The sequence below is a fragment of the Zingiber officinale genome, chromosome 1B, assembly GCF_018446385.1.
Source record: "Zingiber officinale cultivar Zhangliang chromosome 1B, Zo_v1.1, whole genome shotgun sequence".
Taxonomy (NCBI): Eukaryota; Viridiplantae; Streptophyta; class Magnoliopsida; order Zingiberales; family Zingiberaceae; genus Zingiber; species Zingiber officinale.
The window spans coordinates 134249317-134255634 of record NC_055986.1 but is presented as its reverse complement, the minus strand read 5'-3'; the positions used below and the strand labels follow the sequence as shown (position 1 = coordinate 134255634).

The window sequence follows — 6318 nt, the reverse complement described above, 5'->3', positions numbered from 1 at the left end:
TATGTAATGCTTATCCGGTGGAGGAAGCATCTTCTTTCCGCTCTTATTATTTTGCTGATAATGTTAAAACCAGACACCGAAATGTCCTAGAAATTCGATGATACTCAGAATATAGACCCATCGATGCTTGCTATTTTCAAATTTTCTAGTAAACCAATGGGTGCATCTGTTTCTAGATGGTTAACTCAACAAGAATATCATGCTGCAAGAACATACATACTCTTAAACTATGATGAGGTCAAACCATACATAAAGTAAGTTAACTTCTCTAATCAAGCTTTTATTTCGTTGTAGTTAATTGCTTGATATCCTAATTTTCTTATAATTACCTTTTTTCAAAGCTTGTATGAGCAACAATTACATCTTCAAAATCCATCAATGACTGCAAGTGAGGTTGCTGAAAAGTTAGAGACCGAATTTGCATTATGGTTTCAAATATATGTGAGTTAGAGAAATTTTCATAATTCTTTATTAAAATAAATTCGGTCCTAATTTTTCGTATTACTATTTTGATAGGTGAAAGATCGAAGAATATCTAATGTACAAGATGATAGAATATTGAATCTTGCATCTGGACCCCTACGCCAAATAATGGTCTATTCGGGTTACTATGTTAATGGTCTCAAATTCCATGTGAGACAACGAGATTCGCAGAGATTAACTTTTAATTCTGGTGTCTGCGTTAAAGGATCTATCGACATCAATAACACTGAGTTTGATTACTATGGTAGACTTGAGGAAATTATAGAGGTTGAGTATCCTGCATTACCGATAAAAGGTGTGTGTTGTTCAAATGTTCATGGTATGATCCAACCCCAAGAACAGGTACCAGAATACATCCAAATTATAATTTAGTAGAGGTTAATGCAAACAGAATGTTCAATAAGTTTGAACCTTTCATTTTTGCAATACAAGCGGGTCAGGTGCTTTATCTTGAATATCCTACGAAGAGAAGAAGAGCTAGTGAATGGTTGTCTGTTTGTCGATTGAAGTCTCGTTCTACCATAGAAATGCCGAACACTATTACTGCTCAAAATCATGATGCATTTCAGAATGACGAAGTAGAGAGACATTCGGTTGATTCACAAATCCAATCTACATCACAATTACTTGTAGATGGTAATGCCACTGACGAGGAGATAGATGATGGAGAGAAATCCAGCAGTGAGGATTTTGTTGAACTAACAGAGTCTAGCGACGATGACTTACAAACTGTTAATGTTGAGTAGAAATGCTTCCAGAGTCTAGAATTGATTAAATTTTAGCATTATATTCATCTAGTAAGTTATGCTTTAATCATGTTTTGTTGCTTATTTATCATGTTATTAAAGACTTATTATGATGTGCTGTAATATGTTTTTGTAGATATAAGGTATCATGGCAGATCTTCCAGCACCACTCCGTGGATCCACCGTACTTAGGGTTGTTGGAGAGTCGTAAGTATTTTTTTTATTATTAGTAATTCAAGTTCTTTATTTATAACATATATCTTATGTCTTAATATTGCTTATATGTAGGTTTACTCCCGACGGCCATCGAGTATCCACATATATCACACGGAAATTTAAGGAAAGAGTCTGCATATCTGGGACTACATGGAGACATATAGATGCTGGAACTAAGGATTTCTATTATCAAGAATTTGTGGTAAGTAAATTGAATGTGTACATTATATTTATCCTTTATTATTCTAAAATTTTATTTTTAAATTGCAGAAAAAATATACATGGGAGGAGGGGCACGAGGTAGAATTTGCAAAAACTTGGAATATTTATTGTGCCAAGTTGTACAAAGACCTATTATACTATGTGAGAAAGGATGGCACACGGCCTGCTTATGTATCCGACGAGAAGGGGAGTACTGTGAAGCCCACTGGGTCCGCAGAAATATGGCAGACAAAGGCTCTAAAAGCTCGAGCGAATAGGAATACAGAGCCAGGTGGCCCGAGTACTGGATCCGCTCGGCATACATCGGGATCTCGATCCATTGTTGAGCACGCTATGGATCTGGTGATTTTAATTTAAAGTTATATAAATTAAATTTTTATTTATTAATGAACTTGTATAATTTTAGTCAAATTTATTTGTGCATGCAGGAGCGTTCTTTAGAAAGACAACCCACTTGCTTGGAGATCTTTCTCAAAACTCACCAGAGAAAGGATGGCACATATATTGATGATCGATCAAAGAACATTGGGGTTTGAATTATTAACTTGCAATTTATATTTAATCTTTAATAATGATTAATTAGCTTTAATAATTGTGTATAATATATAAATTGTATATTTTTTCTACACAGGAGGAAATGACAAGCAGGGTTGCTCAGGCATCTCAGCCACCAGTAGAGGGAGGGGAGTCACAGGATCTATCCACCCAGGAAATAAATGAAATTTATTATGATGTTGTGGGTGGAAGGACAAAGAACTCCTCCCTCTACGGCCTTGGTTCCCAGGCCAAGGTGGTATTTGATCGCTTGAGGACTCCTAGGGGCCGTGCGAGTTCCTCTTCTTCTTCTTCTGAGGTGGAGTCATTAAGAAAAGAAAACCAAGACTTGAAGACTCAGATGACTACCATGGATCAGAAGTGGGAGAAGAAGTGGGTTGCACAGGAGCAGGCATTGGCCCAGATGCAAGCAATCATTGCACGATGGGACCCATCACAGCAGCCCCAGTCAGAGGAGACCCTGGACCCATCGGACCCCGCTGATGATTAGATTTTGTTGAGGTATGTTTAACTATAACTTGATTTTTTTTAGAAATTCATTAAGTCAAATATATTTATTGTATTGGGATATTATTAGATGTTTATCTTAAAGTGTTTTATATTTTTCAGGAGTTCATACTGATACATTCACCATCACCACTATTATTGGTTATCCAAAATATAATCCAGGTATTTTTTTTTACAAGTAAAATTAGTTATATATAACAATGTTTGAGTTATATTACATTTGCATCGATTTATTCTAATCATAATCTATTATATTTGACTTTTACAGGATTATATTCGGATATATGTATAAGTGATGTATCATGGTATGTATTTTGGATATTTTGTATTTGTCGTTCACTTGTATACTTTTAGATACTTTTGATTGTGAGAACTTGATACTTAGATTTTATTATAGTTTGGAGATTTTCTATTTGTCATTCAGTTATGTTTATATATTTGTTGTATGTTGTATTTTGGAGATTGTGGATTGATTTATATTGTGATCTTGTTGTTGTATGTTGTGAATATATTGTGTGGATTGTGTTTGTGATACCATCGCCTGTGATGGTTTATATTTGTATTAAATTTGTATATGGGAAACTAGCAAAACAGGGGCAGGATTTCAAATTTTTTCCAGTTTTTTACCGACGGAAACTATAATTCCGTCGGTATATTATCGAAAAGTACAGTGTTTTTTGTGATATATTACCGACGGAATCTTTGATTCCGTCGGCAAACCCCGACGGAATCGTTAATTCCGTCGGCAAATGCCGACGGAATAGTTGTTTCCGTCGGGGTTTATCGAGGGAATTACGGATTCCGTCGGTGTTTGCCGACGAAAGTACGGATTCCATCGGGGTTTGCCGACGGAATCCGTAATTCCGTCGGTAAGCTCCGTTTACCGTCGTTTGATTTTTTTACCGACGGGCAAGAAAGTCAGTCGGTAATATACCGACTGAATATGTAATTCCGTCGGTAATTACCGACGGATATCCTTTTCCGTCGGTAAAGTGAATGCCGACCAAAATACTTCCGATATCATAAATTCCGTCGGTATTCCGTCGGTAATGTCATATACCGACGGAATACCGACGGAAAATTCAGTCGGTAATAATGGTATTTTTTGTAGTGCAAGACTCTAAATTTAAAATAATATTGATTCCTCTAACAATACTATTTAAATTTACCAACACCTCAAAACACCGTGAATTTTGCATGCCACGTTAGTGTGGACGTATACAAAATCAACATTTGTAAGAGGAGGGTTTTACCCATTAACTATCTTGTCAACGTAACTTTATGACAAATAAAATTATCTCAAACACCGTTAATTTTGTATGCCACGTTAGTGTGGACGTATACAAAATCAATCATTTGTAAGAGGGGTTTTAACCCTTTAATTTTATTATCTTGTCAACCTAGTTTTATGACAAATTAATAGTTGGTGTCTTTTGGTCACACAAATAATAGCAGTGACTCCGATGGGGAGGATACTATTAGATGTGTCTAAGTGTATACCATTACTTGACACTAAGTCCATTAATAAGATTATGCCCCTTCCGTTGGGGAAGATCACACGCTCTTAATTAACTTCCTATAGTCATCCAAAATGGAAGTCTGTTCTAGTGATCCACAAACAAGCTCATCCGTTATGGAGGAAGGCACTCAGAGCCAACGCGCAAGCTTGTTTGCATCACTTACAAACCAGTAATGGAGACCATGAAATTTATTTAAAAAATCCCTCTCCCACTTAGTTATTTATAAACGAGGAATTTTAACTATGCTAGCCTACTAGTCATGTATACTAACATGCACACACAGCACAATATAAAAGTAATAAATATAAAAACTAATTTTCAACTATTATGGCTTTTATCTATTGCTGTCCTCCGTGTGTCTCCAACCCTAGCTGCTGCCATCTTTGGCCACCGCCACCGGGTCTAGTTGTCGCATCCATCTTGCTCCTTGTTCCGCTGCGCCTCTGGTCCTCAAAAGGTTCCACGCCTTACAAGATTCGATTCACGACATAAATAGAATTTTATATTTTTCGATCCTATATTCCTCGAAGGAATGTACATGTAAACTAGATCGAACATAAAATAAAATTTACATCCATCGATCCTATATTCCATAAAAGGAATGTACATATAACTAGATCAAAAAATAAAATCCTAATAAAACTAAATACAGCTCCTGCTGTATTTTATAATACAATCATGCACACACAATAAAATGCCCTTGACATGTCCAAGGGTCCAATCATACACATAATAACTATAAGCCATAATAGTTAGATCCTGCATCCACAAAGTTAGCACATCCTACTATTATCCTGCCTAAATTATGTATGACATGTGCATAATTAAACTAATACCAAATACACAGAAGCAAAACCCTAGCTCTGATACCAATTGTTGGTTGCTACTCGGAAAGCCTAGAGGTTCCACTGTACAAAAATTTTGTACAAAGGTCTGAACCTTTTCCTAGCTACCATGTGTTCTTTTAAATTAAATTTTGGATCGCCTGCGGAACTTAACACGTTTGATCCAAAACTTAATCTATTTGTTCTTTTAGGTTTTGACTTGGATCTCCTGCGGAACTTAACACGTTCGACCCAAATCACCTTAAGTTATTAATTCCATTAAATATTAATTTCCATAATTGGTTCCCAGTACTAACGTGGCGAGACACATGGCCTTCTTGGATATGGGAGCAACCACCACCGACTAGACAAAACCTTTTATAGAAATTTAATATTTAATTTCCTAAAATAACTTTAGGTTAACCGAAAAGAACAATCAAATCACAAGGAAAAATAAAACAAAAGAACACAACTTCGAAAACATATTCGAAATACTAGAACGTAAGCCTCTTGTATTTGGTATTATTTCCATAAATAACTAGCATGATGCGGAAAATAAATTACTAGTTATACCTTTTAGAAAAAACCTCTTGACCTTCTACCGTATTCCTCTTCTAACCTCGGACGTTGTGTCGGTAACGATCTTCCGAGATGAGAAACCACCAATGAACCTTCTTCTCCTCCTAGCTAGGTTCGGCCAACACAAAGAAAGCTTCACCAAGGATGAAAGAAAAACACCAACCAAGCTCCAAGGGATGCAAGCTTTCTCTCCTTCTTCTTCTTCTTCTCCAAGTAGTATCCGGCCACCACAAAAGCTCCAAAGGAAGAGAGAGAGGTTCGGCCACCACAAAGAGGAAGAGGAAAAGAGAAGATGGTCGGCCACACCAAAGAATAAGAGAGGAAGAGAAATAATAGAAGTTGTACCTCATGAAGGCACCCCTACCCCTTCTTTTATATTCCTTGGCTTTGTCAAATAAGGAAATTTATTTATAATAAATTTCCTTAACTTTATTTGACAATAATTAATTAAGAAAAAATAAATAAAATTTCCTAATTAATTGAATTGTGGTCGGCCACCTCATGGAGAACAAATAAGCCAATTTTTAATCAACAATTAAAACTTCCTTATTTGTCTTTAGAAATTTTTTTAAAAAATAAAATTTCCTTTAAAATCCCTTTATGGTTGATAAAAAGAAATTTCTATAATTTTAATTTTCAATCATGTGAATAATTTTTAAAGAGAAA

At 35.7% G+C, this 6318-nt stretch overlaps 1 long non-coding RNA gene across 1 annotated transcript; it reads left to right on the top strand.

The window, feature by feature from the left end:
* The first annotated feature begins 1378 nt into the window (after positions 1–1378).
* Positions 1379–1851, top strand: LOC121980294. Its single transcript, XR_006111483.1, has 3 exons — positions 1379–1436; positions 1518–1647; positions 1716–1851. It is a non-coding gene; the product is annotated as an uncharacterized LOC121980294 (long non-coding RNA).
* The last annotated feature ends 4467 nt before the right edge of the window (positions 1852–6318 follow it).